General features: G+C 39.9%; 2 non-coding genes across 2 annotated transcripts; both read right to left on the bottom strand.

The window, feature by feature from the left end:
• Positions 1–923: 923 nt before the first annotated feature.
• On the bottom strand, positions 924–1,027 carry LOC130948871 (small nucleolar RNA R71). Its single transcript, XR_009073287.1, has one exon. It is a non-coding gene; the product is annotated as a small nucleolar RNA R71 (small nucleolar RNA).
• A 7,031-nt stretch (positions 1,028–8,058) lies between these two features.
• Positions 8,059–8,165, bottom strand: LOC130951465 (small nucleolar RNA R71). Its single transcript, XR_009073983.1, has one exon. It is a non-coding gene; the product is annotated as a small nucleolar RNA R71 (small nucleolar RNA).
• Positions 8,166–26,820: the final 18,655 nt, after the last annotated feature.

Here is a 26,820-nt window from a genome sequence, read left to right as displayed (position 1 = left end):
TGTTTATTTCTTATCTTTTTCAAAACCACCTAACTACTCTCCCCTCTCTAATTTTCGAAAATACCTCCCTCTTTTTCAAAAGAATTCTTTTTAATTAACTAATTGTTTTAAATTTTAATTTTAATTCTATCTTATCTTTAATTTTCGAAAATCATTAACTCCTTTTCAAAATTAATTTTTGATTTCTCTCTCTCATCTTCTTCTATTTATTTATTCATTTACTAACACTTCTCTTCACCTCTCTTCATCTCCAATCACAGCCTCTATCCTTACCCTTGTGTTTGGATTCTCCTTTCTTTATTCTTTTCTTCTTCTACTAATAATAAGGATCCTCTTTACTGTGACATAGAGGACTTCTCATCTTTTCATGTTCTCTTCTCTTTCATATGAGCAGGAACAAGGAAAAAAACACTCTTGTTGAAGCTGATCCTGAACCTGAAAGGACTCTGAAGAGGAAACTAAGAGAAGCTAAATTACAATAATCCAGAGGCAACCTTTCTAAAATTTTTGAACAAGAGAAGGAGAAGGCAGCCGAACCCAACAACAATAATGCAAGGAGGATGCTTGGTGATTTTACTAAACCCACGTCCAAGTTTGATGGAAGAAGCATCTCAATTCCTGCCATTGGAGCAAACAATTTTGAGCTGAAACCTCAGTTAGTTGCTCTAATGCAACAGAACTGCAAGTTTCATGGACTTCCATCTGAAGATCCTTACCAGTTTTTAACTGAGTTCTTGCAGATTTGTGAGACTGTTAAGACGAATGGAGTAGATCCTGAAGTCTACAGGCTCATGCTTTTCCCTTTTGCTGTAAGAGACAGAGCTAGAACATGGTTGGACTCACAACCTAAAGATAGCCTGGACTCCTGGGATAAGCTGGTCACGGCCTTCTTGGATAAATTCTTTCCTCCTCAAAAGCTGAACAAGCTTAGAATGGATGTTCAGACCTTCAAGCAAAAAGATGGTGAATCCCTCTATGAAGCTTGGGAAAGATACAAGCAGATGACCAAAAAGTGTCCTTCTGACATGTTTTCAGAGTGGACCATATTAGATATATTCTATATAGTCTATCTGAGTTTTCCAAGATGTCATTGGACCACTCTGCAGGTGGATCCATTCACCTAAAGAAAATGCCTGCAGAAGCTCGGGAACTTATTGACATGGTTGCAAATAACAAATTCATGTATACTTCTGAGAGAAATTCCATGAATAATGGGATGCCTCAGAGGAAGGGATTTCTTGAAATTGATGCTCTGAATGCCATATTGGCTCAGAACAAAATGTTGACTCAGCAAGTCAACATGATTTCTCAAAGTCTGAATGGATGGCAAAATGCATCCAACAGTACTAAAGAGGCATCTTCTGAAGAAGAAGCTTATGATCCTGAAAATCCTGCAATGGCAGAGGTAAATTACATGGGTGAACCTTATGGAAACACCTATAATTCATCATGGAGAAATCATCCAAATTTCTCACGGAAGGATCAACAAAAGCCTCAACAAGGCTTTAATAATGGTGGAAGAAATAGGCTCAGCAATATCAAGCCTTATCCATCATCTTCTCAGCAACAGACAGAGAATTATGAACAGAATACCTCTAACTTAGCAAATTTAGTTTCTGATTTGTCTAAGGCCACTTTAAGTTTCATAAATGAAACAAGATCCTCCATCAGAAATCTGGAGGCACAAGTGGGCCAACTGAGTAAGAAAATCACTGAAACCCCTCCTAGTACTCTCCTAAGCAATACTGAAGAAAATTCAAAAAGAGAGTGCAAGGCCATTGATATAATCAATATGGCCGAATGCAAGGAGGAGGGAGAGGACGTGAATCCTAATGAGGAAGATCTCATGGGACGTCTCTCAAGCAGGAAGGAGTTCCCTATTGAGGATCCAAAGGAATCTGAGGCTCATATAGAGACCATAGAGATTCTATTAAATCTCCTTCTGCCATTCATGAGCTCTGAAGATTATTCTTCCTCTGAAGAAGATGAAGATGTAACTGGAGAGCAAGTTGCTCAATATCTAGGAGCTATCATGAAGTTGAATGCCAAGTTATTTGGTAATGAGACTTTGGAAGGTGAACCTCCCTTGCTCATTAGTGAACTTGATACATGGGTTCAGCAAACTTCACCTCAAAAGAAACAAGATCCTGGGAAATTCTTAATACCATGTACCATAGGCACCATGACCTTTGAAAAAGCTCTGTGTGACCTAGGGTCAGGCATAAATCTTATGCCACTCTCTGTAATGAAGAAGCTGGGGATCATTGAGGTACAGCCTGCCTTATTCTCAATACAACTGGCAGACAAGTCAGTAAGACAAGCTTATGGATTAGTAGAGGACGTGTTGGTAAAGGTTAAAGGCCTTTACATTCCTGCTGATTTCATAATCTTAGACATTAGGAAGGAGGATGATGAATGCATCATCCTTGGAAGACCTTTCTTAGCCACAGCAGAAGCTGTGATAGATGTTAACAGAGGAGAATTAGTCCTTCAATTGAATGGGGACTACCTTGAGTTTAAGGCACACGACTATCCTTCTGTAACAAGGGAGAGTAAGCATGCAGAGCTTCTCTCAGTACAGAGTCAAACAGAGCCCCCACAATCAAACTTTAAGTTTGGTGTTGAATCCCCACAACCAAACTCTAAGTTTGGTGTTGAAAATCCGAAACCAAACTCTAAGTTTGGTGTTGGGACTATACAACATTGACCTGATCACCTGTGAGGCTCCATGAGAGCCCACTGTCAAGCTATTGACATTAAAGAAACGCTTATTGGGAGGCAACCCAATTTTTATTTATCTAATTTTATTTTTTATTTTATTGTTCTTTTATGTTTTATTAGGTTCATGATCATGTGGAGTCACGAAAAAATATTAAAATTAAAAACAGAATAAAAAATAGCAGAAGAAAAATACACCCTGGAGGAATGACTTACTGGCGTTTAAATGCCAGTAAGGAGCATCTGGCTGGCGTTCAACGCCATAACAGAGCATGGATCTGGCGCTGAACGCCAGAAACAAGCAACATCCCGGTGTTCAAACGCCAGGAATGCACCCTGAGGAGAGCTGGCGCTGAACGCCAGAAACAAGCATGGAACTGTCGTTCAACGCCAGAAACATGCTGTACATGGGCGTTGAACGCCCAGAACATGCATCACTTCGGCATTTAAATGCCAGAATTGCATGGAAAGGCATTTTACATGCCTAATTGGTGTAGGGATGTAAATCCTTGACACCTCAGGATCTGTGGATCCCGCAGGATCATCTCAGGATCTGTGGACCCCACAGGATCCCTGATGAGCGGATAATTTATACGCTTTTTGGCATTATTTTTAGTATGTTTTTAGTATGTTTTAGTTAGTTTTTATTATATTTTTATTAGTTTTTAGTTAAAATTCACTTTTCTGGACTTTACCATGAGTTTGTGTATTTTTCTATGATTTCAGATATTTTCTGGCTGAAATTGAGGGATCTGAGCAAAAATCTGATTCAGAGGCTGAAAAGGACCGTAGATGCTGTTGGATTCTGACCTCCCTGCACTCGAAGTGGATTTTATGGAGCTACAAAGGCTCAATTGGCGCGCTCTCAACTTCGTTGGAAAGTAGATATCCTGGGCTTTCCAGCAATGTATAATAGTCTATACTTTGCCCGAGATTTGATGGCCCAAACCGGCGTTCCAAATCAGCTCAAAACTGCCCAGCGTTAAACGCCGGAACTGGCACAAGAATGGGAGTTAAACGCCCAAACTGGCACAAAAGCTGGCGTTTAACTCCAAGAAGAGTCTCTACACATGAAAGCTTCAATTCTCTGCCCAAGCACACACCAAGTGGGCCAGGAAGTGGATTTTTATGCCATTTACTCATTTTTGTAAACTCTAAGCTACTAGTTCTCTACAAATAGGACCTTTTGCTATTGTATTTTGATCTTTGGATCATTTTAGATCTTTTGATTATCTTTGGATGTCTAGTTCTTAGATCATTGGGAGGCTGGCCATTCGGCCATCCCTAGACTTTGTTCTTATGTATTTTCAACGGTGGAGTTTCTACACACCATAGATTAAGGTGTGGAGCTCTGCTGTACCTCGAGTATTAATGCAATTACTATTGTTCTTCTATTCAATTCAGCTTATTCTTGTTCTAAGATATCACTTGTTCCTCAACTTGATGAATGTGATGATCCGTGACACTCATCATCATTCTCACCTATGAACGCGTGCCTGACAACCACCTCCGTTCTACCTTAGATTGAGTGGATATCTCTTGGATCCCTTAATCGGAATCTTCGTGGTATAAGCTAGAATTGATGGCGGCATTCAGGAGAATCCGGAAGGTCTAAACCTTGTCTGTGGTATTCTGAGTAGGATTCGAGGATTAAATGACTGTGACGAGCTTCAAACTCCTGAAGGCTGGGCGTTAGTGACAGACGCAAAAGAATCAATGGATTCTATTCCAACCTGATTGAGAACCGACAGATGATTAGCCGTGCTTTGATAGAGCGCGTTGAACATTTTCACTGAGAGGACGGGACTGTAGCCATTGACAACGGTGATGCCCAACATACAGCTTGCCATGGAAAGGAGTAAGAAGGATTGGATGAAGACAGTAGGAAAGCAGAGAGACGGAAGGGACAAAGCATCTCCATACGCTTATCTGAAATTCTCACCAATGAATTACATAAGTATCTCTATCTTTATTTTATGTTTTATTCATAAATCATCCATAACCATTTGAATCTGCCTAACTGAGATTTACGAGATGACCATAGCTTGCTTCATACCAACAATCTCCGTGGGATCGACCCTTACTCGCGTAAGGTTTATTACTTGGACGACCCAGTGCACTTGCTGGTTAGTTGTGCGAAGTTGTGATAAAGAGTTGAGATTGCAATTGAGCGTACCATGTTGATGGCGCTGATGCCAAGGCATCTTAGGCTAGTTTCACTAGCATTTTCCTGTTAGTTTTAGTTGTTTTATGCATTTTCTTGAGCTTAAAGTAACCAAGAATGGTTAAATGAACAACAAAGTAATGAATCATCCAAACAGTATAATTTTGATACAAATTTCATGAGTTTTTAGTTATATTACTTGAATGCTATGAATAGAAGATTTCTCATGAAATTTTGCAAGACCTTGATGCAATTGTTTGGATGATTTCAGGGAAGAAGAGGCTAGGCAAGGAAGCAACAAAATCAATAAAGGAAGCTTGAAGATCACATGTGGAGTTTAAGTTCCAGTTTAAGCTTAAACTGGAACTTAAACTGCCAAGCCATATAATGCTGAAAGTGGCGTTTAACCTCTAGTTTAACCTTAAACTGGAAGTTAAACGCCAGAATGAGAAATGCACCAAAGCTGAAATTGGCGTTTAACCTCCAGTTTAAGGTTAAACTGGAAGTTAAACGCCAGAATCATGGAAGTTGAGAAATGCTGAAACTGGCGTTTAACCTCCAGTTTAACCTTAAACTAGAAGTTAAACGCCAGAATGAGAATTTCACCAAGGGGGCATTTCCACGTTTAACCTCCAGTTTGACCTTAAACTGGAGGTTAAACGTGTTCGACACCATTTCTCACCAGGAAGCAATTCCACGTTTAACCTCCAGTTTAACCTTAAACTGGAGGTTAAACGCCAGAAGTAGGAAAGGCACCAGGAGCATTTCCACGTTTAAGCTCCAGTTTAACCTTAAACTGGAGCTTAAACGTGTTCGACTATTTTTCTCCTCCAGGGTTGCTTTCTCATTTCCACGTTTAAGCTTCAGTTTAACCTTAAACTGAAGCTTAAACGTGTTCGACCCAATTGCTCCTCCAGAGTTGTTTTCTTCATTTCCACGTTTAAGCTTCAGTTTAACCGTAAACTGAAGCTTAAACGTGTTCGACATTTCACACTCCTGGGTTGCTTTCTTCCATTTCCATGTTTAAGTTTCAGTTTAACCTTAAACTGAAACTTAAACTTCAACTTAAACGCCACTTTTTGAAAGAGTTTCTGGGCCAAATATATTGAAGTTTAAGTTAGCATTTGAGCACAAACATTAACTTAAACGTATTATGGTATGAAACCCAATTGAATATCATGGTTTATGGGATTGGGCCTGAAGAATTGATGAGTCTGGAACTTCAATTTGTTGAGTCTTGTGTCATTACTTGTTATTCACTAAGTTTGCTCAATGAATGTTACAGAATTGGATCACAGCCTCATCAGGATTATGGACCATAAACCCAAAGCAAAAGGAAATCAAGGAAAAGCCTCAAAGCCCAAGAAACACATCAGAAGCTCAATTTAGAAAGTGTATAAATAGGATAGAATTGAAGTTAGTTAGGATTTTTGGAGACACTTGGGAATTTTTCATCAATTTTGTAATTGAATTCTGAGCTATGAATCACTAAACCCCTTTCATTGGGTTAGGGAGCTCTATTGTAATTCAATGAATCAATAATAGTTTTATCTTCTTCTTCAATCTTTTCTCTTAAATTTTGTTAGAAAGCTTCTCGATCTAATTCCATTGGGTAGTTGTCTTGGGAAAGAAACTACCCATAATTGGAATCCTTCGGAACCTTGGGAAAGGAATGGAGGATTCATGCTAGAGAAGCTTTCTCACAGTGAATTGGATTGGGGTTTGGATGGATATTGTGACATGTAATCCTACCAAATTGTGGTTCATGAAACTGTGTGGTATAATCAGTGATCGAGCATCATCTCTTCTTATGAACATTTAAACCAAGGGATTGGGAATTTGTTTGTTTTTAGAGAGAATTGGTGAGCCAAGGGATTGGGATCCAATCATATAAGATTGCCAAGCAAAATTCAATGAATGCATTGGTTGAGGAAGAGATAAAAATGTTTTGATTCGGAGATCTCAATATCTCCTAACACCCAATGAACTCCCATTTCTGATCTACACTTTCTATTTACATTCTGCAATTTCAATTCATGCAATCACCCCCATCCCTTTTTAATTTCAGCACTTTAGCTTCTCGCTCTTTAATTCATGCAATTTTATATTCCGCAATTCTCATCTAAATCTTGATTCTGCTCAACTAGAACATACTTCTAATCCGAATTGCTCACTCAACCAATCCTTGTGGGATTCGACCTCACTCTATTGTGAGTTTTTACTTGACGATAACCGGTGCACTTGCCGGAAGGAATTTTGCCGATCGTGCAATTTCCTAAATCGTAGCATATCAAGTTTATGCACATCAAGTTTATGGCGCCGTTGCCGGGGATTGGTTTTCGATTGACAATTCTCAAATTGGAAGTTAACTAGATTGAGCATTTTTCTTGTTTTGTTAATTTAGTTCAAGTTACTTGTTGAATCTTAATTTCTGCACTCTGTTAATTGCTTTTTCTTTCTTATGCCTTTCAATTCAAGCAACTAACTCACTGACCCACTAACTATTTGAATTAATTCCTCAACTACTCTAACCATACTTTTCCATTAACCAAGAGTATTCCACTTGTTTGTTGCTTGTGGTGTGTTCTTGTATGACAGGTAGGAGAGGAGAGACATCAACTCCTTCATATACCGAACCAGAGAGGACCCTTCATAGACTTAGAAGGGAAGCAAGAGGGAAGAGAGTACTGAGAGAAGAAGAATCGGAAGGAGAATCTGAGGACAATTTTGAGGAAGCTCTAGATCTCAACATGGATAGAGAAGTTCACAACCATGAGAGGGCTGATGGAAACAATGCCATTCCTGAGAGGAGGGTTCTTGGTTCATACATAAATCCAACCTCTGGGAATTGTGGTAGCAGCATCCAGAAACCACCCATTCAGGCCAACAATTTTGAACTCAAACCACAGCTAATATCATTGGTGGAGGATCATTGTTCATTTGGTGGGAGTGCTAATGAAGACCCAAACCAACATCTCACAAAATTCCTGAGAATTTGCGACACTGTGAAGTCCAATGGAGTCCAGGAAGATGCCTATAAACTGCTCTTGTTCCCATTTTCACTTAGGGACAAGGCAGCTAAGTGGCTGGAATCATTCCCAAGGGGGAGCCTAACAACCTGGGATGAGGTGGAAAGCAAGTTTCTGGCACGTTTCTACCCCCCACAAAAGGTCAATAGGCTTCGATCTGAGGTTCAGACTTTCAGACAACAGGATGGTGAAACCCTCTACGAGGCATGGGAGAGGTTCAAAGAATTGACAAGGAAATGCCCACCAGATATGTTCCATGACTGGGTGCAATTGCATATTTTCTATGATGGACTTTCTTATGAATCAAGGAAGGCTGTAGACCATTCATCAGGAGGTTCATTGAACAGGAAAAAGACTGTGGAAGAAGCCATTGAAGTGATTGAGACAGTGGCTGAGAATGAATACTACTATGCTTCAGAGAGGCACAACACTAAGGGAGTCATGGAGCTGAACCATGTTGATACAATTCTAGCCCAAAACAAGGTGTTTGCCAAGCAACTAGCAGAGCTCACCAGGAAATTAGACACAAAGCAAGTGGCTGCAATACACACACAAGATCAAGAGGAAGTAAGCATTGAAGGAGGTGATTGGGAAGAGGCCAACTATGTGGGAAACCAACAAAAGCAATCATATGATCCACATTCCACACTTACAACCCAGGATGGAAAAACCACCCAAACTTTGGGTGGGAAAACCAGCAAACCCAACCACAAACCCACAAACCTTACAACCACAACCAACATAACAATTCCACATACCAAAACTCCAACCAAAGATCATACCAAGCCACACAAAACACTTACTCCCAACCACCATATCATGGCCAAAATAATCAACCTGCCCAATCCAATCCGAACCAACAATTTCAAGATCAATTAAACAGGATAGAAGGAATACTAGCAAACATGGGTCAGGACATAAATGAGTTGAAAAGCTTTAGGGAAGATGTGAGATCGACCTTAAGGAACCATGGTGAAAAACTCAAGTGGATGGAGTCTCGAGTAGGAGAGCTATCTCAACAGGCCCCCAAGTCAACTGCAGTGTTCCCTAGTGACACAGAAAAGAATCCTAAAGGGGAACAAAAGGGAGTGAGATGGGAAGAATGCAAGGCCATCACCATATTGAAGAAAGTCTCAGAAGAAGAAGGAATCAGACCCTCAGAAAAGGAGCCAGAAATCTTGAAAGAAGGTGTGGAAGAAGCTAAGCAGGAAAGTGAAACTGAGCAAGCCAAGGAAATGCAAAAGGAAGGCATGCTGGGAACATACCAACCAAAAGCACCATTTCCTCAGAGGTTAGGAGGAGGTGAAAAAGGGAAAACATATTCAAGGTTCTTAGAGACATTTAAGTCTCTCCATATCAATATTCCCTTTCTTGAGATCCTCCAGCAGATGCCTACACACATCAAGTATTTGAAGGAATTGCTGAGCAAGAAAAGAGTTTTGAAGGGAGGACAAACTGTAATAATGAACAAGGAATGCAGTGCACTCATTAAGAAGGATATGGTCTCTAAGAAAACAGACCCAGGAAGTTTTCATATCCCCTGCATCATAGGGGAAACAAAAATTGACAGAGGATTCTGTGATCTAGGAGCTAGCATAAATGTGATGCCTCTGACTCTTATGAGGAGGCTACAACTGAATGAGGTGAGATCCACTGATGTAATCATACAACTGGCTGACAAAACTCAAAAGCAAGCTGAAGGGGTAGTTGAGAATGTGCTGGTGAAAGTGGGAAATTATTTTTTCCCCACAGACTTTGTCATTTTGGACATGGAGGAAAGCTACCTATACCCTATCATTCTGGGAAGGCCATTTCTAGCCACTGCTAGAGCGCTCATAGATATAGAACAAGGAGAGCTAATTTTGAGAGTACATGATGAACAGCTCATTTTCCATGTTTTTAAACCTGCATCTGAGCCTGAACCAGAACCTGAAAAGCCTAAGGATGATAGTAGCAATCTGTGTTTGGAGGAAAGCAATTCAGCAGCTGAAACTCTAAAACAATCCTTTGAAGGCAAACAAGAATTACAAGAGTTAAAGCCACAAGAATCAATAAAAACAGATCAGAAGGTTCCTCCTAGCATAAGGGTCAATGAAGAAATCCTCGAGAGAGAGGGAAGAATTGTAAAGAAATTGCCAAGAGGGTGGAGAAACAAGAAAATTCCCACTGAAGGTTTCTCTCCGGGAGACAAAGTGATATCAAGTCATTATCTGCCAATCCCACCTGGCCTCAAACCCATTCCTTCCCAGCTCCCTCAAGTGTGCACAATCAGGAAAGTTCTTTCTATGGAACATTTGGAAATCATGAAGGAATTAAATGGGGACGTTTCCATAGTGAGAGGAGAGGACATCAAGCACTACAATCCACCCTAACAAGGGACAACCGTCAAGCTAGTGACGTTAAAGAAGCGCTTCATGGGAGGCAACCTATGTTTTAGTATCCTTACTCTTTATTGTTTTGCTCTGCATCTAATAAAGCATGGTTTCTTATGCATGAACTTGAATCCTCAGGACAACTGTTGATAAGGTGCACTAAACATTGCAATGTAAAATACAATTGGTCTCTAAGTTTGGTGTACCTGAAGGCACCCCCAAATCTTATTCAAATTGTATTCAATCTTTCAAGGTGCACAACCAAACATTAAGTTTGGTGTTCCTTTTAAACACAGTTAATGAAAAGCAAGAAGTTCCTTTGGATTTAGAAATTCATGACAAGTAAACCATTGCACGTTTTAATACTTTGATTTCAATTATTTTAGGTAGTAAAATTGTTTAGGATCAAAGAGCCAAAGTGACTATGATTTATTAGAATTATGCACAATTATTAAGGACAACCAACATGGATTTCATATCATCAGGAGACATTACCAAACACTAAGTTTGGTGTCCAGTAATAAGTGTGCATACATACAAAGGTCACGGCTATAAGCTCATGAAGACAATCATTGATTTACAATTCAAAAAGAATAAAAAAAAACATGTGCAAGTACTATTCATTATTCACATGGACCGAAAAATAATAGCAAATTTGTTTGTTTGTGCAGGTACAAAAGGAAGGATAAAAATGGAGGAAGAAGACAAGGGGGGAGGTACGGTTCTTGGTCAAAAAGGAAGTTCACAAGTCTTTGAAACTAACACATGGGAAAAGGAAGTTCTGCATGAAAAGATAGCTACATGTACAACCTAATGCACCCAGAATACTTCCAAGAAAGTGAAAAGCAATTCGTCCTTCTCCCTAATTCATATATTTACCATCAAGCCATACTTCACAAATCACCCTAGCCATCCATTTTTCACTTGCATGCACTATAAAGAACCACTTGAGGAACGAGTTCCACACCACCAAATCTCCTTCTTGCACATTTTCTTTCATCATAGCATAACTATCTCTTGCCGAAAACAACCTCACCACACTTCTAACAACACTTTCTTACTTCACCTTGTCAACTTTAGCTTGTCACTTGCCAAAACTAAAGAACCAATGGCAGCCTCATCTAGCCACAAAAGAAGAAAGGATAAGGAGCCAATGGAGGAGGAAAGGGAATTTGATGCATGAAAATACAAATCAGTTTTCCATGAGATTCAAGCCGAATGGATGAGACCTAAAAGGGTACTAGCTGAGGTTCCCTTTGACCTTGAAAAGGATGAGTTTCCAGGTATTTGGGAGAAGATCAAAAAGAGGAAGTGGGAGCTCTTGACTAAGCCAATCACTAAAATCAACATCAACCTGGTGAAGGAGTTTTATGCAAATGCAGTGAGGGAGGATCCAACCGTGGAACCCACATACAAAAGCTATGTGAGAGGGGTGGAAGTTGACTTCAGCCCCAAAGCAATCATGAAAACTCTTGGCCTGAAAAACATACGTTTCAGCCAAGCAAGTTATGAAGAAAGGATGATAGGAGAACCTGACTATTCGACTATTGCTGAAGACCTTTGTGCCATCAGAGCTGAATGGGTGAGAAAAACAAAGGGGCTCCAAGAGTCTTGAGAAGGGGAGACCTAACACCTGAAGCTAAAGGGTGGTATGCAATAGTTAGGAGATCCATCCTACCCACTGCAAACTCTTCAGAAATAGTCCCTAAAAGAGCCATCTTGCTACATTGCATTATGGTGGGAGGGGAGATCAAAGTTCATAAACTCATTGCTGAACAGATACAAGAGTTTAGTGAGAAAAGTGACCATGACTCCTGGCTCCACTTCCCTAGCACCATCATTAGACTATGCATCGATGCCCAAGTACCACTTGAAGATGAAAAACCTAATTGGCTATATCCTGGAATGGCCATAACTGCGTACAGAATGACTCTTGGCCCAATTGCTCCAAGACATACAAAAAGAAGAAATGAAGAAGGACAACAAGCAGAAGCAGAGCAAGAAGAATGAGAAGAAGGAGAAGAAGGAGAAGAAGAGCAAGAAGAGTAAGGAATTCCAGGAAGAAGGCAACAAGTTCCCAGAGACCCCATGGATATGAGCAGAATGCAGGAAATCATAGAAGGAATGTCTCAACAATACATGAGGTCTCAGGAGAGACAAGAGGACTTTCACCTAAAAATGATGGATATGCAAAGGAACTTTGAATCAAGATTTCTAGATCTGCAAAGGGAACAGAATTCACAATTACAGGAATCCCTCAGCCACATATGCCAACACCAAGATGCCAATATCTTGGCAATCAAGGAAGCCACCACTTTGCAGAATGCAAGATACTCAGTTCAAGCTGATTACAACATCAGTTCTCAAATCAAGCTTAACTACATAGGGGAACATCTACACAAGATGGACCCAGCATTCCTAGCTTTTGATGAGTATTTCAAAGGGAGAAAAGAAGGAGAAATAAACAAGGCAATGGTCCTTGAAAAAGGAGTGGAAGAAACAATGAAAAAGGCTGGATTCTGGAAAAAGCTCATAAGAAAAGACAAGGGAAGTACAAGTGGTCAAAAAGAGGTAAGAAGCAAGAAGAAGCAGGATCCAAGAATCAAGAAGAACCAAGCAATAAATAAGAGGTGGTCTCGTTCTTTAATAATCAAATGATAGTTTGTGAATTGTCTTTATGAGCTTTCTTTCATTATAAGTCATTTAAGTTTTATGTGAAATTTCTAGTATGTTTGTCTGTTTATTGCTTTGAATAAAGTGAATGCCTAGATGTTTGGATATAACTTCACCTTCTTAAACAAATGCTTGCCATACTTGTTCTGTTTCCAAAAATAAAAGAAAAGTTTGAACAAAAGTAACTTGGCTCAATTAGTGACAAATCAAGTAAAATTAAGTGGTGGTATGCATGCTTGATTGTTTAGTCAGCTCACTGGAAATTGAGTGTAGAATTATCATTTTTGTGTAGAAGTTGAATACTGTCTATGGATCTTGATGAATAAATGTCTTTGGCCATGAAAAAGAAAGAAAAAGAAGAAGAAAAAGCCACTGAAAAAGGGCAACCAAAAAGCAAAAAAATTGAGAAAATAAGCTAGGCACCAATGGTTTGAACTTCTGAGACAAATGCCTGTGGTGTTTATGTATTAAGGATATGCTTGGATGAATAGGTTCTGAGGAGTGTTTCAACACTTGGTAACTTGGGTTAACTAACCCGGGATTATCAACCAAAAGTCCATTATCAAGAGCAGCCTAAATACAAAACATTTAGTCACACAAAGAGGTGCTGGGCACCAATGTCTCAAGAAGAAATATGAACTAAAATGCCTGTAGTGGATATGTGTAGTGCACTGACAAGAAAAAGAAAATGCCAAAGGCTTGTGCAACACATGACACTGAGCAAACAAGGAGCAAGGGAGCTCTAAGAAAAAGAAAAAAAAAACAAAGAAAGGAAAAAGTGCCAAGGACATAAGAATAACAAGAGGCCATAGCAGTGTTTGATGGATGCAATGAAAAAAGTGATAATCCTACCTGATAAGAATGAAAAAGTGATGCTGCAACTTTCTGCATAAAACCCTTCTGATGAACTTCAAATGCTTGCTAATATAGCCAATGTAATTGCTTTTTGATTCATACTTTCTTCTCAAATAACTCAAGACTTGCTTAGGGACAAGCAAGTATTAAGTTTGGTGTTGTGATGCCAAGGCATCTTAGGCTAGTTTCACTAGCATTTTCCTGTTAGTTTTAGTTGTTTTATGCATTTTCTTGAGCTTAAAGTAACCAAGAATGGTTAAATGAACAACAAAGTAATGAATCATCCAAACAGTATAATTTTGATGCAAATTTCATGAGTTTTTAGTTATATTACTTGAATGCTATGAATAGAAGATTTCTCATGAAATTTTGCAAGACCTTGATGCAATTGTTTGGATGATTTCAGGGAAGAAGAGGCTAGGCAAGGAAGCAACAAAATCAATAAAGGAAGCTTGAAGATCACATGTGGAGTTTAAGTTCCAGTTTAAGCTTAAACTGGAACTTAAACTGCCAAGCCATATAATGCTGAAAGTGGCGTTTAACCTCCAGTTTAACCTTAAACTGGAAGTTAAACGCCAGAATGAGAAATGCACCAAAGCTTAAATTGGCGTTTAACCTCCAGTTTAAGGTTAAACTGGAAGTTAAACGCCAGAATCATGGAAGTTGAGAAATGCTGAAACTGGCGTTTAACCTCCAGTTTAACCTTAAACTGGAAGTTAAACGCCAGAATGAGAATTTCACCAAGGGGGCATTTCCACGTTTAACCTCCAGTTTGACCTTAAACTGGAGGTTAAACGTGTTCGACACCATTTCTCACCAGGAAGCAATTCCACGTTTAACCTCCAGTTTAACCTTAAACTGGAGGTTAAACGCCAGAAGTAGGAAAGGCACCAGGAGCATTTCCACGTTTAAGCTCTAGTTTAACCTTAAACTGGAGCTTAAACGTGTTCGACTATTTCTCTCCTCCAGGGTTGCTTTCTCATTTCCACGTTTAAGCTTCAGTTTAACCTTAAACTGAAGCTTAAACGTGTTCGACCCAATTGCTCCTCCAGAGTTGTTTTCTTCATTTCCACGTTTAAGCTTCAGTTTAACCGTAAACTGAACCTTAAACGTGTTCGACATGTCACACTCCTGGGTTGCTTTCTTCCATTTCCACGTTTAAATTTCAGTTTAACCTTAAACTGAAACTTAAACTTCAACTTAAACGCCACTTTTTGAAAGAGTTTCTGGGCCAAATATATTGAAGTTTAAGTTAGCATTTGAGCACAAACATTAACTTAAACGTATTATGGTATGAAACCCAATTGAATATCATGGTTTATGGGATTGGGCCTGAAGAATTGATGAGTCTGGAACTTCAATTTGTTGAGTCTTGTGTCATTACTTGTTATTCACTAAGTTTTCTCAATGAATGTTACAGAATTGGATCACAGCCTCATCAGGATTATGGACCATAAACCCAAAGCAAAAGGAAATCTAGGAAAAGCCTCAAAGCCCAAGAAACACATCAGAAGCTCAATTTAGAAAGTGTATAAATAGGATAGAATTGAAGTTAGTTAGGATTTTTGGAGACACTTGGGAATTTTTCATCAATTTTGTAATTGAATTCTGAGCTATGAATCACTAAACCCCTTTCATTGGGTTAGGGAGCTCTATTGTAATTCAATGAATCAATAATAGTTTTATCTTCTTCTTCAATCTTTTCTCTTAAATTTTGTTAGAAAGCTTCTCGATCTAATTCCATTGGGTAGTTGTCTTGGGAAAGAAACTACCCATAATTGGAATCCTTCGGAACCTTGGGAAAGGAATGGAGGATTCATGCTAGAGAAGCTTTCTCACAGTGAATTGGATTGGGGTTTGGATGGATATTGTGACATGTAATCCTACCAAATTGTGGTTCATGAAACTGTGTGGTATAATCAGTGATCGAGCATCATCTCTTCTTATGAACATTTAAACCAAGGGATTGGGAATTTGTTTGTTTTTAGAGAGAATTGGTGAGCCAAGGGATTGGGATCCAATCATATAAGATTGCCAAGCAAAATTCAATGAATGCATTGGTTGAGGAAGAGATAAAAATGTTTTGATTCGGAGATCTCAATATCTCCTAACACCCAATGAACTCCCATTTCTGATCTACACTTTCTATTTACATTCTGCAATTTCAATTCATGCAATCACCCCCATCCATTTTTAATTTCAGCACTTTAGCTTCTCGCTCTTTAATTCATGCAATTTTATATTCCGCAATTCTCATCTAAATCTTGATTCCGCTCAACTAGAACATACTTCTAATCCGAATTGCTCACTCAACCAATCCTTGTGGGATTCGACCTCACTCTATTGTGAGTTTTTACTTGACGATAACCGGTGCACTTGCCGGAAGGAATTTTGCCGATCGTGCAATTTCCTAAATCGTAGCATATCAAGTTTATGCACATCAGGCGCCATTGATGATCACAATTTCGTGCACCAAGTTTTTGTCACCGTTGCCGGGGATTGTTTGAGTTTGGACAACTGACGGTTCATCTTGTTGCTTAGCTTAGGTATTTTTCTTCAGAGTTCTTAAGAATGAATTCTAGTGTTTCAAGGTGATGTTCTTATCATCACCAAAGCTGATTGATTCTCATCATTTTAGCTCTTGAATGCAATGTCCTGCTGAAGCTTGGCTAGCCATGTCTAATTCATTTAGACTGAAGCTTTAGACTAACATTGCATGATTCCTGGAATTCTCATTAAGAATTTTGATATCCTTATTTTCTTTTTCACTCAATTTTCGAAAAATCCAAAAAAATTACAAAATCATAAAAACCAAAAATATTTTATGTTTCTTGTTGAGTCTAGTGTCTCATTTTAAGTTTGGTGTCAATTGCATGTTTCTATTCTTCTTGCATTTTTTTCAAATTCAATCATGTGTCTTCATTGATCTTCAAGTTGTTCTTGATGATTTCCTTGTTCTGATCTTTAAATTCTCTTGTCTTGAGTGTTTTGTTGTTTCTCATATGCATTCTCATTTTGTTAGTGTCAATAGTATACAAACTTCTAAGTTTGGTGTCTTGCATGCATTGTTTATTTGATTTTAGTTGCATTTTGATTATTCCTCATCATTAAAAATTCAAAAAAAATTTTTCTTTGTGTCTTTTCAAGTCAATAATACAGAGAATTGAAGATTCAGAACATACAGCAGAGGAATTACACAGAAAAAGCTGGGCGTTCAAAATGCCCAGTGAAGAAGGAAAGCTGGCGTTTAAACGCTAACCAGGGTGCCTGGCTGGGCGTTTAACGCCCAAAAGGGTAGTGTTTTGGGCGTTAAATGCCAGAATGTGTACCATTCTGGGCGTTTAACGCCAGGATGGCACAAGAGGGAAGATTTTGTTTTTGATTCAAATTTTTTTTCAAGTTTTCAAAATCAAATCTTTTTCAAATCATATATTTTCAATCATAGATTTTCAAAATCAATTTCTTTCTTTTTCAAAGATACTTGCTAGCAATTAATGATTTGATTCAACAATTCAAGTATGTTGCCTTTTCTGTTGAGAAAGGTTTAATGCTTGAATCATATCTTTTCTTGTTAGCCAAGTCATTAATTTTCAAAATCAAATCTTTTTAAATTGTTTTTCAAATCATATCTTCTCATTCATGTCTTTTTAAAACCATAACTTTTCAATCATATCTTATTAATCACATCTTTTTCAAAATAGTTTTCAATCTTATCTTTTTAATTTCTAATTTCAAAATCTTTTTTCAAAAATCACTTGATTTCTTTTCCACTCTTAGTTTTCGAAAATCAATTAGTATTTTTCAAAATGATTTTAAAATCTTTTACTTAATTTTCGAAAATTTCTTCCCTTATTCTCACATCCTTCTATTTATGGACTAACACTCCTCCTCAATGCACAATTTGAACTCTATCCCTCTTGATAAGTTCGAATTCTTCTACCTCTTCCTTCTATTCTTCTTTTCCTCTGACACCTCAAGGAATCTCTATACTGTGACATAGAGGATTCCATAGTTTCTTGTTCCTTCTCTTTCATATGAGCAGGAACAAAGACAAAAGCATTCTTGTTGAGGCTGACCCTGAACCTGAAAGGACCTTGAAGCGAAAGCTAAGAGAAGCTAAAGCACAACTCTCTGTAGAGGACCTAACAGAAATCTTCAAAGAAGAAGAACCCATGGCAGCCAAAAACAACAATAATGCCAACAATGCAAAGAAGGTGCTGGGTGACTTTACTGCACCTACTCCCGACTTCTATGGGAGAAGCATCTCTATCCCTGCCATTGGAGCAAACAAATGTGAGCTTAAGCCTCAATTAGTTTCTCTAATGCAACAGAATTGCAAGTTCCATAGACTTCCATTGGAAGATCCTCATCAGTTTTTAGCTGAATTTTTGCAAATCTGTGACACTGTCAAGACCAATGGGGTTGACCCTGAGGTCTACAAACTTATGATATTTCCTTTTGCTGTAAGAGACAGAGCTAGGATATGGTTGGACTCACATCCTAAAGAAAGCCTAAACTCTAGGGAAAAGCTAGTCAATGCCTTCTTGGCAAAGTTCTTTCCACCTCAAAAATTGAGTAAGCTTAGAGTGGAAGTCCAAACCTTCAGACAGAAGGAAGGTGAATCCCTCAATGAAGCTTGGGAAAGATACAAATAATTGATCAGAAAGTGTCCCTCTGACATGCTTTCTGAATGGAGCATCATAGGTATCTTCTATGATGGTCTGTCTGAACTGTCCAAGATGTCATTTGACAGCTGTACTGGAGGATCTCTTCATCTGAAGAAGATGCCTGCAGAAGCTCAAGAACTCATTGAAATGGTTACAAATAACCAATTCATGTACACTTCTGAAAGGAATCCTGTGAACAATGGGACGAATCAGAAGAAAGGAGTTCTTGAGATTGATACTTTGAATGCCATATTGGCTCAGAACAAAATATTGACTCAGCAAGTCAATATGATTTCTCAAAGTCTGTCTGGAATGCAAGCTACACCAGGCAGTACTAAGGATGCTTCATCTGAAGAAGAAGCTTATGATCCGGAGAACCCTTCAATGGAAGAGGTGAATTACATGGGAGAATCCTATGGAAACACCTATAATCCTTCATGGAGAAATCATCCAAATCTCTCATGGAAGGATCAACAGAGACCTCAACAAGGTTTCAACAACAATAATGGTGGAAGAAACAAGTTTAGCAATGGCAAGCCTTTTCCATCATCTTCTCAGCAACAGAACGAGAATTCTGAGCAGAGCCACTCTGACTTAGCAACCATGGTCTCTGATCTAATCAAAACTACTCAAAGTTTCATGACTGAAACAAGGTCCTCCATTAGAAACTTGGAGGCACAAGTGGGACAGCTGAGCAAGAAAATTACTGAACTCCCTCCTAGTACTCTTCCAAGCAATACAGAGGAGAATCTAAAAGGAGAGTGCAAGGTCATCAACATGGCCGAATTTGGAGAGGAGGGAGAGGCAGTGATCGCCACTGAGGAAGACCTCAATGGACGTCCACTGGCCCCCAATGAGTTCCCTAATGAGGAACCTTGGGAATCTGAGGCTCACACTGAGACCATAGAGATTCTATTGGATTTACTTCTACCATTCATAAGCTCTGATGAGTATTCTTCCTCTAAAGAGGATGAAGATGTCGCTGAAGAGCAAGTTGCCAAGTACCTTGGAGCAATCATAAAGCTAAATGACAAGTTATTTGGTAATGAGACTTGGGAGGATGAACCCCTTTTGCTCACCAAAGAACTGGATGACTTGACTAGGAAAAGATTACCTCAAAAGAGATAGGATCCTGGGAAGTTTTCAATACCTTGTACCATAGGCACCATGACCTTTAAGAAGGCTCTGTGTGACTTAGGGTCAAGTATAAACCTCATGCCTCTCTCTGTAATGGAGAAGCTAGGGATTTTTGAGGTACAAGCTGCAAGAATCTCATTAGAGATGGCAGACAATTCAAGAAAACAAGCTTATGGACTTGTAGAGGATGTTCTGATAAAAATTGAAGACCATTACATCCCTGCTGATTTCATTGTCCTAGAGACTGGGAAGTGCATGGATGAATCTGTCATCCTTGGCAGACCCTTCCTAGCCACAGCAAAGGCTGTGATTGATGTTGACAGAGGAGAATTGATCATTCAAGTGAATGAAGAATCCTTTGTGTTTAAGGCTCAAGGATATCCCTCTGTCACCATGGAGAGAAAGCATGAAGAGCTTCTCTCAAAACAGAGTCAAACAGAGCCCCCACAGTCAAACTCTAAGTTTGGTGTTGGGAGCCCACAACCAACTTCTAAGTTTGGTGTTGAACCCCCACATTCAAACTCTAAGTTTGGTGTTGGGAGGTTCCAACATTGCTCTGAGCATCTGTGAGGCTCCATAAGAGCCCACTGTCAAGCTACTGACATTAAAGAAGAGCTTGTTGGGAGGCAACCCAATGTTATACCTATCTAATTTCCTTTGTTATTTTATGTTTTCTGTAGGTTGATGATCATGGAAAGTCACAAAATTGAAAAAGCAAAACACAGAATGAAAAACAGAAAGAAAAATAGCACACCCTGGAGGAAAACCTTGCTGGCGTTTAAACGCCAGTAAGGGCAGCAAATGGGCGTTTAATGCCCAGTCTGGCACCATTCTGGGCGTTTAACGCCAGAAAGGGGCACCAGACTGGCGTTAAACGCCAGGAAAGGGCAAGAAGCTGGTGTTAAACGCCAGAAATGGGCACCAACCCGGCGTTTAACGCCAGAATTGGCATAAAGAGCATTTTTGCTCGCTACTTGGTGCAGGGATGAATTTTCCTTGAGACCTCAGGATCTGTGGACCCCACAGGATCCCCACCTACCCCACCACTCTCTCTCTTCTTCACCCATTCACCAATTACCTCAACTCCTCTTTCCCAAAAAAACCCCTCACCTATCAAATCCTACCATTCTCTTCACCACTCACATCTATCCTTCATAAAACCCCACCTACCCTACCATTCAAATTCAAACCACTTTCCCTCCCAAACCCACCCATAATGGCCGAACCATACACACCCTCTCCATTCCTATATAAACCCATCTTCACTCCTTCATTTTCACACAAACTAAACACTACTCCCCCTCCATCTCCTCTATTTCTTCTTCTTCTACTCTCTTCTTTCTTTTTTTGCTCAAGGACGAGCAAACCTTCTAAGTTTGGTGTGGTAAAATCATTGCTTTTTGTTTTTCCATAACCATTTATGGCACTGGTGCACGAAATTGTGATCACTACTTTTCACAACTCAAATAATCCCCGGTAATGAATCCAAAAACTTGGTGTTCAATACCATGGCATAAACACAACTTCGCACAACTAACCAGCAAGTGCACTGGGTCGTCCAAGTAATAAACCTTACGCGAGTAAGGGTCGATCCCACGGAGATTGTTGGTATGAAGCAAGCTATGGTCACCTTGTAAATCTTAGTCAGGCAGACTCAAATGGGTATGGGTGATATATGAATAAAACATAAAGATAAAGATAGAGATACTTATGCAATTCATTGGTGAGAACTTCAGATAAGCGAATGGAGATGCTTTGTCCCTTCCGTCTCTCTGCTTTCCTACTGTCTTCATCCAATCCTTCTTACTCCTTTCCATGGCAAGCTGTATGCAAGGGTTTCACCGTTGTCAGTGGCTACCTCCCATCCTCTCAGTGGAAATGTTCAACGCACCCTGTCACGGAATGGCTATCCAGCTGTCGGTTCTCGATCATGTCGGAATAGAATCCAGTGATTCTTTTGCGTCTGTCACTAACGCCCCACAATCGCGAGTTTGAAGCTCGTCACAGTCATTCAATCATTGAATCCTACTTAGAATACCACAGACAAGGTTTAGACCTTCCGGATTCTCTTGAATGCCGCCATCAATTCTAGCTTATACCACGAAGATTCCGGTTAAAGAATCCAAGAGATAAACATTAGAGCCTTGTTTGCTTGTAGAACAAAAGTGGTTGTCAGTCACTTGTTCATAAGTGAGAATGATGATGAGCGTCACATAATCATCACATTCATCATGTTCTTGAGTGCGAATGAATATCTTGGAATAAGAACAAGCTGAATTGAATAGAAGAACAATAGTAATTGCATTAATACTCGAGGTACAGCAGAGCTCCACACCTTAATCTATGGTGTGTAGAAACTCCACCGTTGAAAATACATAAGAACAAGGTCTAGGCATGGCCGTGAGGCCAGCCTCCCAATGATCTAAGATAGCATAAGACTAAAGATAGCTACCCAGATACAAAATACAATAGCAAAAGGTCCTACTTATAGATAACTAGTAGCTTAAGGTTTACAAAGATGAGTAAATGACATAAAAATCCACTTCCGGGCCCACTTGGTGTGTGCTTGGGCTGAGCATTGAAGCATTTTCATGTAGAGACTCTTCTTGGAGTTAAACGCCAGCTTTTGTGCCAGTTTGGGCGTTTAACTCCCATTCTTGTGCCAGTTCCGGCGTTTAACGCCGGGCATTCTTGGGCTGATTTGGAACGCCGGTTTGGGCCATCAAATCCTGGGAAAGGTATGGACTATTATACATTGCTGGAAAGCCCAGGATGTCTACTTTCCAACGCCGTTGAGAGCGCGCCAATTGGGCTCTTGTAGCTCAAGAAAATCAACTTCGAGTGCAGGGAGGTCAGAATCCAACAGCATCTGCAGTCCTTTTCAGTCTCTGAATCAGATTTTTGCTCAGGTCCCTCAATTTCAGCCAGAAAATACCTGAAATCACAGAAAAACACAAAAACTCATAGTAAAGTCCAAAAAAGTGAATTTTAACTAAAAACTAATAAAAATATACTAAAAACTAACTAAATCCTACTAGAAACATACTAAAAACAATGCCAAAAAGCGTACAAATCATCCGCTCATCACAACACCAAACTTAAATTGTTGCTTGTCCCCAAGCAACTGAAAATCAAATAAGATAAAGAGAAGAGAATATGCAATGAATTCCAAAAACATCTATGAAGATCAGTGTTAATTAGATGAGCGGGGCTTTTAGCTTTTTGCCTCTGAACAGTTTTGGCATCTCACTCTATCCTTTGAAATTCAGAATGATTGGCTTCTATAGGAACTCAGAATCTAGATAGTGTTATTGATTCTCCTAGTTAAGTATGATGATTCTTGAACACAGCTACTTTATGAGTCTTGGCCGTGGCCCAAAGCACTTTGTCTTCCAGTATTACCACCGGATACATACATGCCACAGACACATAATTGGGTGAACCTTTTCAGATTGTGACTCAACTTTGCTAGAGTCCCCAATTAGAGGTGTCCAGGGTTCTTAAGCACACTCTTTTTGCCTTGGATCACAACTTTATTTTTTTCTTTTTCTCTTTCTCCCTTTTTTCGTTTTTTTCAATTTTTTTTTGTATTCACTGCTTTTTCTTGCTTTAAGAATCATTTTTATGATTTTTCAGATCCTCAGTAACATGTCTCCTTTTTCATCATTCTTTCAAGAGCCAACCAATCATGAACCACAAATTCAAAAGACATATGCACTGTTTAAGCATACATTCAGAAAACAAAAGTATTGCCACCACATCAAAATAATTAATCTGTTATAAAATTTAAAATTCATGCAATTCTTCTCTTTTTCAATTAAGAACATTTTTCATTTAAGAGAGGTGATTGATTCATAGGACATTCATAACTTTAAGGCATAGACACTAAGACACTAATGATCACAAGACACAAACATAGATAAACATAAGCATAAAATTCGAAAAACAGGAAAATAAAGAACAAGGAAATTAAAGAACGGGTCCACCTTAGTGATGGTGACTTGTTCTTCCTCTTGAAGATCTTATGGAGTGCTTGAGCTCCTCAATGTCTCTTCCTTGCCTTTGTTGCTCCTCTCTCATGATTCTTTGATCTTCTCTGATTTCATGGAGGAGGATGGAATGTTCTTGGTGCTCCACCCTTAGTTGTCCCATGTTGGAACTCAATTCTCCTAGGGAGGTGTTGATTTGCTCCCAATAGTTTTGTGGAGGAAAGTGCATCCCTTGAGGCATCTCAGGGATTTCATGATGAGTGGGATCTCTTGTTTGCTCCATCCTTTTCTTAGTGATGGGCTTGTCCTCGTCAATGGGGATGTCTCCCTCTATGTCAACTCCAACTGAATAACAGAGGTGACAAATGAGATGAGGAAAGGCTAACCTTGCCAAGGTAGAGGACTTGTTCGCCACCTTATAAAGTTCTTGGGCTATAACCTCATGAACTTCTACTTCTTCTCCAATCATGATGCTATGAATCATGATGGCCCATTCTATAGTAACTTCAGACCGGTTGCTAGTGGGAATGATTGAGCGTTGGATGAACTCCAACCATCCCCTAGCCATGGGCTTGAGGTCGTGCCTTCTCAATTGAACCGGCTTCCCTCTTGAATCTCTCTTCCATTGGGCGCCCTCTTCACAGATGTCTGTGAGGACTTGGTCCAACCTTTGATCAAAGTTGACCCTTCTAGTGTAAGGATGTTCATCTCCTTGCATCATGGGCAAGTTGAATGCCAACCTTACATTTTCCGGACTAAAATCTAAGTATTTCCCCCGAACCATTGTAAGCCAATTCTTTGGGTCCGGGTTCACACTTTGATCATGGTTCTTGGTGATCCATGCATTGGCATAGAACTCTTGAACCATTAAGATTCCGACTTGTTGAATGGGGTTGGTAAGAACTTCCCAACCTCTTCTTCGGATCTCATGTCGGATATCCGGATATTCACTCTTTTTGAGTTTGAAAGGGACCTCGGGGATCACTTTCTTCAAGGCCACAACTTCATGGAAGTGGTCTTGATGCACCCTTGAGATGAATCTCTCCATCTCCCATGACTCGGAGGTGGAAGCTTTTGCCTTCCCTTTCCTCTTTCTAGAGGTTTCTCCGGCCTTGGATGCCATAAATGGTTATGGAAAAACAAAAAGCAATGCTTTTACCACACCAAACTTAAAAGGTTTGCTCGTTCTCGAGCAAAAAGAAGAAAGAAGAGAGTAGAAGAAGAAGAAATGGAGGAGAGGGAGATGGCTTTGTGGTTCGGCCAAAGGGGGGAGAAGTAGTGTTTAGTGTGTGTAAAAATGAAGGAGTGAAGATGGGTTTATATAGGGGTGGAGAGAGGGGTAGGGTTCGGCCATTATGGGTGGGTTTGGGAGGGAAAGTGGTTTGAATTTGAATGGTGAGGTAGGTGGGGTTTTATGAAGGATGGATGTGAGTGGTGAAGAGAAAGATGGGATTTGATAGGTGAGGGGTTTTTGGGGAAGAGTGGTTGAGGTGATTGGTGAATGGGTGAAGAAAAGAGAGGGTGGTGGGGTAGGTGGGGATCCTGTGGGGTCCACAGATCCTGAGGTGTCAAGGAAAAGTCATCCCTGCACCAAGTGGCGTGCAAAAATGCACTCTTTTGCCAATTCTGGCGTTAAACGCCGGGCTGGTGCCCATTTCTGGCGTTTAACGCCAAGTGCTTGCCCTTTTCTGGCGTTTAATGCCAGTCTGGTGCCCCTTTCTAGCGTTAAACGCCCAGAATGGTGCCAGACTGGGCGTTAAACGCCCAACTGCTACCCTTACTGGCGTTTAAACGCCAGCAAGACCTTCCTCTAGGGTGTGCTATTTTTCTTTCTATTTTTGCTTTTTTGATTGATTTTGTGACTTCTCATGATCATCAACCTACAGAAAACATAAAATTACAAAGGAAAATAGATAAAATATAACATTGGGTTGCCTCCCAACAAGCGCTTCTTTAATGTCAGTAGCTTGACAGAGGGCTCTCATGGAGCCTCACAGATACTCAGAGCAATGTTGGAACCTCCCAACACCAAACTTAGAGTTTGAATGTGGGGGTTCAACACCAAACTTAGAGTTTGGTTGTGGCCTCCCAACACCAAACTTAGAGTTTGACTGTGGGGGCTCTGTTTGACTCTGTTTTGAGAGAAGCTCTTCATGCTTCCTCTCCATGGTGACAGAGGGATATCCTTGAGCCTTAAACACAAAGGATTCCTCATTCACTTGAATGATCAATTCTCCTCTGTCAACATCAATCACAGCTTTTACTGTGGCTAGGAAGGGTCTGCCAAGGATGATGGATTCATCCATGCACTTCCCAGTCTCTAGGACTATGAAATCAGCAGGGATGTAATGGTCTTCAATCTTCACCAGAACATCCTCTACTAGCCCATAAGCTTGTTTTCTTGAGTTGTCTGCCATCTCTAGTGAGATTCTTGCAGCTTGTACCTCAAAGATCCCTAGCTTCTCTATTACAGAGAGAGGCATGAGGTTTACACTTGACCCTAAGTCACACAGAGCCTTCTTGAAGGTCATGGTGCCTATGGTACAAGGTATTGAAAACTTCCCAGGATCTTGTCTCTTTTGAGGTAATTTCTGCCTAAACAAGTCATCCAGTTCTTTGGTGAGCAAAGGGGGTTCATCCTCCCAAGTCTCATTACCAAATAACTTGTCATTTAGCTTCATGATTGCTCCAAGGTATTTAGCAACTTGCTCTTCAGTGACATACTCATCCTCTTCAGAGGAAAAATACTCATCAGAGCTCATGAATGGCAGAAGTAAATCAAATAGAATCTCTATGGTCTTAGTGTGACCCTCAGATTCCCATGGTTCCTCATTAGGGAACTCAGTGGAGGCCAGTGGACGTCCATTGAGGTCTTCCTCAGTGGTGTTCACGGCCTCTTTATCCTCTCCAAGTTCGGCCATGTTGATGGCCTTGCACTCTCCTTTTGGATTTTCTTCTGTATTGCTTGGAAGAGTGCTAGGAGGGAGTTCAGTAACTTTCTTACTCAGCTGTCCCACTTGTGCCTCCAAATTCCTAATGGAGGACCTTGTTTCAGTTATGAAACTTTGAGTGGTTTTGATTAGATCAGAGACTATGGTTGCTAAGTCAGAGTGGTTCTGCTTAGAATTCTCTGTCTGTTGCTTAGAAGATGATGGAAAAGGTTTGCCATTGCTAAACCTGTTTCTTCCACCATTATTGTTGTTGAAACATTGTTGA

The sequence above is a fragment of the Arachis stenosperma genome, chromosome 1, assembly GCF_014773155.1.
Source record: "Arachis stenosperma cultivar V10309 chromosome 1, arast.V10309.gnm1.PFL2, whole genome shotgun sequence".
Classification (NCBI taxonomy): Eukaryota; Viridiplantae; Streptophyta; class Magnoliopsida; order Fabales; family Fabaceae; genus Arachis; species Arachis stenosperma.
This window is presented reverse-complemented; position numbering and strand designations above follow the sequence as displayed.